Here is a 7,463-nt window from a genome sequence, read left to right as displayed (position 1 = left end):
GGAGCTGACTAGTGGTTTTTCTCTTCCGTTCCCCGTGGTTTCCACCACTCCCTATGCTGTCACTCCTGGGCTTCTTCATTCATGCATCTTTTCTCCTTGGCCCCTACAATCATTTGAACTTGCAGACCTTAATTTGATGCATATCTAAGCTTTTCAACTTGGCGAGCATCAAGGCTGACCCTCTGATTTTACAAATGGGGAAACTGAGGCAATCACATGTTTAGGTAGAGGCTGAACTAGGTGCTGGTCTTCTGACTTCTCAGTAATTCCTCTTTCTGTGATAGCCCTGTTCCATTTCTCCATATTCATCGCAGGAGGTGAAATTCTTGAACTTTCTCTCCAATGAGGTAACTAAAATGTATTACTGAATTTTCTCCTTTTAATTTGGAGAAGCCTTGGTTGCTTGGCATCTATTTTAGCAGATAATCTGCTCTAAGGCTTTTAACTCTAATTGGAATTCATGATCTAGGGCAGGGTCTCCAATGTGGAGTAGGTCAGATTAACCATTGGAATTGAGGAGAACAACAGAAGAACTATTTCTAAGTATAATTTTTATCTAAAATAGTAAAAAAGGCATTCAGCTCTACTAATACTGAATATTCCAGGTGGCTGTGATGCCCCCTCAGACTGCAGGTTAAATAGTCTTGGGTCCCTTAGGGATTTGAGAACTGCAGAAGGAAGAACTAGAGTTTTCCAAAGTTGAGAGGCTGGAAGCAACACACTTTCATTCACTCACTTACCTCTGTGATGTGTTGAAGGTAAGTCGATTAACTAACACTGCTTAGACATTAGGGGCTTCCCTTGTGGCTCAGCTGGTACGCAGAGAAACATGGGTTCGATCCCTGGGTTGGGAAGATCCCCTGGAGAAGGGAAAGGCTACCCACTCCAGTATTGGGGCCTGGAGAATTCCATGGGCTATATATACAATCCATGGGGTTGCAAAGAGTCAGACAGGACTGAGCAACTTTCACTTTCACTTAGAAATTAACAGATGCTACTTAGAAAGTATTTGTGCACTCACTCCATTCTTGGACAACTGTTCATTTCACTCTATATTTTTTGGAATATCTTTCATGTTGACAGTAGAGTTGATTACAGCAACCCTTGAAATGAGTTTTTAGGTCTGGGTGGAACTGAGAACTTTTCTCTTTCCCAGTCCCCCACGGTGAATCATCTCATATTGGTAGGTTCGGACTTTCAGATTCATGCCAGTCTGCCATTAATGATGGGCACTGTGGTCTCAAGCTGGGAGGACAACCAGATATACTGTCCTGTTGCAGGCTGGCAGCCTCCTAGGGCCCTTTGGCAATAAGAGCTCAAGAGAGAGTGCCCGATACATGGATGGCATTTGATAAAGAATCTCACTGAATGGCCTTCTGTAGCAGCTGCCCATGTAGAAGAGGCAGCTGAATGACACCAATTTGCCCTAATCAACTGCCCTTATCAATCCGTGGGACCCAGGGCAATTGTATAAATGGAGGCCCACTTACTATATGCCTAAATATTCAAATGTTAAATAAAGCTTTATCAAGTCTCCTACTTTTACAAATACACTGTCATGATGAGCTGGATTGCTAGGTTCAGATTTAGAATTCTTGAACATCTCCATGTTCTGGCTGGAATTTCACCCAGCCTGTAGCCCACCTCCCTTTTCCTTCTACCTCTAGCTCCTTCTACTATGAGGAGCTCCATGCACACGTTGGCACATGCCAGCTCATATGTGCCAGCTCTGACCTGACCCCTGTGCTTGGCCTTTTCTGGGGCTACAGCATGTGGGCCTTGCTGATGCAATCTACTCATGGGAGGATGGCCCTGGGGAGGAAGCTCCAACAGCCTTGGAAGGAAATTCTAGGGTCCAGAGTGGGTGGTCTGGGAGATGGTGTGTGGATTCTGGGTGGGCACATCCCCTTCACTTTACTGACTCCTCCCCCATGGAGAGGACACAGAGGAGGACCAGATGGGGGCTCTGTGGCAACCAACCTTTCCCAAAAGGCAATGGCCACGTGGCTGAAGAGATGCCTTGGGGAGAAGATGGCAAGAATCATGCAAGCAGAGGAAGAGGGCAGAGTTCATATTCCTCCTATTCCAGGCATTGGGTCAGCCACACACTTATTCAGGGCCTTCAGGGTGAAGGTGGCACTTAAAAATGGGAGAGAAAAGGATTGCTTTTCAAAAGAAAATTGGACTACAGAGAGAATATTTTGAAAACAAATGCTTGGAAATATTCTTGTTCAGGGATTACTGTTGATATTTTTACATTGTTCAACATTATGTAAATTACCTATATAAATGCTCGAAATTGTCCATAACCTAAAGACCTGGAAATGGCATTTTCCAATATAATTTAAAATCATCCCATTGTGTATAACAAAGCAAAACAACCTAGGGCTTCTCAGGTGGTCCAGTGGTTGGGAGTACACCTGCCAGGGCAGGGGTCGCAGGTTTGATCCCTGGTCCGGGAGGATCCCGTGGGCCCACACACTGCAACTACTGAGCCCTTGCTCTAGAACCCTCCAGCTGCAACTACTAAGCCCCTGAGCTGCAACAACCGAGCCTGTGTGCTGCATCTACCAAAGCCCTCACGCCTACAGCCCATGCTCCACAACAAGAGAGCCACCGCAAGGAGAAGCCCACGCACCACAACTTGAGAGTAGCCTCCACTTGCCACAACTAGAGAAGCCTGCATGCAGCAATGAAGACCCAACACAGCCATAAATAGATAGGTAAGTGTTGAATAAATTGTGAAAAAAATCATCTCAGCCTAACATGTCAAGTAAACTCATGGGTTAAAAGCATAAAAAATTCAACACTCTTGAATCCATTTTCAAGAGCAATAGCTTAACCTCAGGGAAGAAAGAGGTAACCAGATTTCAACCAAAACTTTTGCACAACTGGTGTATGGGATGGAAAGCCTGGAAAGCATTTTAGAAAACAACTACAGCAAGTGAAACCCTTCTTCAATTGGAAGACGTATCCTTATGAAGTTACTTTTCCATTTATGACAGCCATTAAAATCAATAATTGATTAGAAAAATCTACCATATAATTATAAGCCAGGAATTTAAAAACAATGAAGGCTATTGAGTCACATTGTTTTCAATATTCAAACAGTAATAATGGTTTAATGAGAGTAAAAAGATTTTTTAATGTCATTGAAAATATTCTTTTTTTTTCCATTTATTTTTATTAGTTGGAGGCTAATTACTTTACAATATTGTAGTGGTTTTTGTCATACATTGACGTGAATCAGCCATGGATTTACATGTATTCCCCATCCCGATCCCCCCTCCCACCTCCCTCTCCCTCTCTTTATCACTTCTTCTTACACTTTTTCTTGCATCTACTTCACCATTCAGAGAATATGCTAATAGAGTGTAATATGTATATGATTTATGAGTAAATATACCAATATTGGGGGAGATGTTTCAAAATGTTTCGCCTAATCAGAAGTTTGGAAAACACTGGCTTAGGGTAGAACATGATCCAGGATGAAACCACAAGTGGCCCCTTTGCCTTCGATACTTTGGCGGGTCTGTCTGAGAGTGGATGCTTTCTTCTTACTCCTCGTAGACCTTTGCAAATAAATTATACCATCTGCTTCTGGGGGAGGCAGGGCCGAGATTGTTTGTTAATGTATTGCATCCAGCGCTCGGGAGCTTCTGGTTTCTATTTCATAATTGGAGTGATACAGGCAGCCAGAGTCACAGTTTGCTTTTGGTTAAACTCCTGGTTTTTAGGACTGATCTGAGGAATCCTGTTTACTCAGTCCCAAACAGAGAAGTCACTGCTGAGGGCAAGAGACAGCAAAAGCCACCAAGCAGCGATGGACATGCTGGTGCTGGGTGAGCAAGTGTTTGATAACAGATATAAAGGGGCTAGCAGTCAGTCACCGTCACTTATAGGATGCTTATCCAGTGTGCACCATGGGCTTTATGTGCGTTCAATCCACATAACATCTCTATGATAAGAACTATTACTCACCCTAATTTTCAATTTTGCAATAATTTTGGACTTTCAGAAAAACTGCAGAAATTGTACAGAGAGTTCCCATATACCCTTCATCTGGCTGCCCCCAATGTTAGCAATTTACCTACCGTTGTACAAGTATCAATCTCCAATCCCAGGAAATTCACACTGGAGCAATTCTGTTAACTGCAGACCTTATTCAAATTTCACCAGTTTTTCCCACTCATATCCTTTTTCTGTCCCCAAATCCACTCTAAGAACCCACATAGCATTTAGATGTATTGTCTCTTAGTCTCCTCCAGTCTATGACAATTTTCTCCACCTTCCTTGATTTTTCACGGCCTCTGATTGACGAGTAGCAGTGAGTTATGTCTTTTCACTTGGGTTAGTCTGGTGTTTTCTCGGATTAGGTTGAGTTTATGAATCCTTGGCAAGAACAGTGCAGAAGTGATGCTGCATTCTCAGCATCTTATCAGGGGTTACAAGATGTCCCTGTGTCTTATTATTGGTGATGCTAACCTTGATCACTTGGTCAAGGTTGTGCCTGTTGGGTTTCTCTGCTGTAAAGTTCTAAGATTTCCCTTTATAATTAATAAATATCCTGGAGGTGATACTTTCATGCTCTGTGAGTATCCTATCTCTCTGTAAACTTTTGCCCACTGATTTTAGCATTTGTGGGTGGATCTTGCCTGAAACAATTATTACTATGATGTTTACCTAATGGGATTCACTTTCATTTTATACGTTAAGCAAATGAAGCTCACAGAGCTGAAACCACTTGCCTAAAGCCACAAAACCCATGACCCTCCTCTGCTCAGAAACCTGCCATGGTTTATCCTCCTTCCCTGCTTTCCTTCTCTCCCTCTTATATGCTATTTTTAGTGATACTTTATGTATGTATGCAAATAGGTGTTACTGATGGCCTGTCAACCCTCCTAGCTGGAATCTCCATGAGGCCAGTGAGTTTGTGTATCTGGATTACTGCTGTGTCCCCAGTGTCTACGTTAGTGCTAAGCACATAGTAGACACTCAATAAACAACTGTTGAATGAATGATTAAGCTTTGGAACATGAATGAAGGACTTAGGGCATATTCTGTTTACAGGTAACAAAAAAACCACACCTTGAACTGTCTTTGCTTTAAACGGAGGTCAGAGTTTTCCTAACTGCAAATCTAGGGATAGGGCAGGCTACAGAAGCATGCTTCAGGATTGTGGCCTCATTTCTCTCTGATTTTCTCAGCCCTCTGGGTCTTCTGCATATGGGTTCATTCCTGGGCTGCTCCCTTAAGAACCTCTAGAACCAGGACTTCCCTGGTGTCCAGTGGCTACAGCTCTGCACTCCCAATGCAGGGGGCCTGGGTTCAATCCCTGGGCAGGGAAGTAGATCTCCCATGCTGCAACTAACAGTTGGCATGCCCCCACTGAAGAGTCACGTGCTGCAGCTAAGACTTGTCACAGCCTAATAAATTAAATAAATATTAAAAAAAAAAAGAATCTATAGACTCCTCTTTTTCCCTTTCCAGCTCCATTTTGCCTACTGAGGTCATCACTCTCCAGTGGGTCTTCACGTGGTAGACCCTGACCACTGCAGGTTTCCATCACCCTCACATGAGTGCTTCCAATGGAAAGAGAGGACTTCTGTTTTACAAGATTTCCAATAAAATTCTGGGACTGGGGTTCACAAACTCAGGTTGCATTCAATGCCTACCCTTGAACCAATCACTGTGGACAGAGGGAGCAAGTTCTCTGGTTGACCAGGTCCAGGTGTATGCTCACTCTCAGTACTGGGGCTCTGTCATCCCCTCCAACAGCTGCATAGATTGAAACTTGGAGAATGGGGTTTTGGAAGGAGACCAGGAGTTTCTAGAAGAAAGGGGAATATATGCTGGCTGGGAAAAAACTTTACCCTTCTGTATGTCAAATATTATATGCCCTCCTTGGTCACACCTCCTGGGATTCTGCTTCTTTAGGTCTGGAGAGGGGTCTAAGCATTTATATTTTTAGGAAGCATACCAAGAGGATGTTGATTTACAGCCAAGATTGGGAATGACTGGTTTATGGAATTTGCTCTAACCTCCCTGGAATAAGAAGGGGGGCCATTTCACAAATGTGATTCTAAAGTTTCTCAGGTGAAAGGCATTGACAGGGGTTCACATCCATTATTTGGAGACTGTGGTAGGGGACATCTGTTACTTTGTGTGCTCAGCATCCTTTCCTTCTCCCATCCAGGAGCCATCAATTTCACGGCCCTGCCTCTCCTACTTTAGGGCTGACCATGTCACTCAGAAGAGCCAATCAGAGTCATCCATCTCCTGGCTATTGTGATTGGTTCAGGAATGGGTACCTGACTTAATTCAGGCCAGAGACATCCTTTGTTTGGAGATGTCTGGGAAATGTTGCTCCATTGACTTACACAAGTGAGGATCATATGAGCCCAGAACTTGACAACAGTGTTTGTCTTAAAGTGGGAAAAGACCTGCCTATAAACAAACCAACCTAAAGGAGAGGAAAGGGACTAGTGATGTATTGTTAGTGCCCTGGGTTCAGCCATGACTGATGCTGATGCAACCATTGGACTTTCAGTTGCCTGGGCTAACAAATTTCTTGGTCCTGTGTAAGTCAGTTAGGGTTGTGTTTCTGTAACTGGAAACCAGAAGAGTTCTGATCAACTCAGTAGAACTACGACCACCTCAACTTTAAGATGAGGTAAAGAGTGGTGTAAGAAATGTCTTGAATTTTGAAGAATAAGCCATCACATATATCTCTACAACTATTACATGTCAGTCAACCTGTATATTGAGTACCTTCTAGGTACAAGGTATGGTATTAGGTACAACAGGACAAGTAAGGAACATCTTAAAGATGAATGAGCCATGGTCTAGCCCTTGAAGCCTAGAAAATGCTGTGCAGCCATTCTTAGACTTTGTGCATAAATAAATATCACCTGGGGCGTTTATCCTTATTTCTCTGGGTCTCAGTCTCAGAGACTAATTCAATAGGCCTGGGGTAGGAACCAATAATCTGCATTTTGTACAAGCCTTCCCCACCTCTCATCCTGCAGGTGATTCAGACCTCACTTTGAAATTGATTGAGTAGGAGAGACAGAGAAAAGGAGAGAAGAAGATAAATGAGATAAGAAAAAAAAATTGAAGAAATAATGCTAATGCTAAATGAAAATGGGCTTCTCTGGTGGCTCAGACAGTAAAAAATCCACCTGCAATGTGAGAGACCTGGGTTTGATCCCTGGGTTAGGAAGATCCCCTGGAGTAGGGCATGGCAACCCACTCCAGTATCCTTGCCTGGAAATGCCATGGACAGAGGAGCCTGGTGGGCTGCAGTCCATGGGGTCACAAAGAGTCAGATACGACTGAGCTACTAAGCATGCAATGCTGAAAATGTCACAAATTTGAGGAAAGACATAAACTCACACATTCAGGATGCTCAATGAACACCAAGAAGAATAGAGATGAGAAAGGTAATGCTGAAGTCGACTTGA

The 7,463-nt window shown here is 43.3% G+C and overlaps 1 long non-coding RNA gene across 1 annotated transcript; it reads left to right on the top strand.

The window, feature by feature from the left end:
* The first annotated feature begins 2,687 nt into the window (after positions 1-2,687).
* On the top strand, positions 2,688-5,598 carry LOC122681448. The gene is made up of 3 exons (XR_006336983.1): positions 2,688-2,723; positions 3,738-3,842; positions 5,491-5,598. It is a non-coding gene; the product is annotated as an uncharacterized LOC122681448 (long non-coding RNA).
* The last annotated feature ends 1,865 nt before the right edge of the window (positions 5,599-7,463 follow it).

Source organism: Cervus elaphus, chromosome 23 (assembly GCF_910594005.1).
Source record: "Cervus elaphus chromosome 23, mCerEla1.1, whole genome shotgun sequence".
Taxonomy (NCBI): domain Eukaryota; kingdom Metazoa; phylum Chordata; class Mammalia; order Artiodactyla; family Cervidae; genus Cervus; species Cervus elaphus.
The sequence above is the reverse complement of the archived record's forward strand: the minus strand, read 5'-3'. Positions and strand labels throughout refer to the sequence as shown.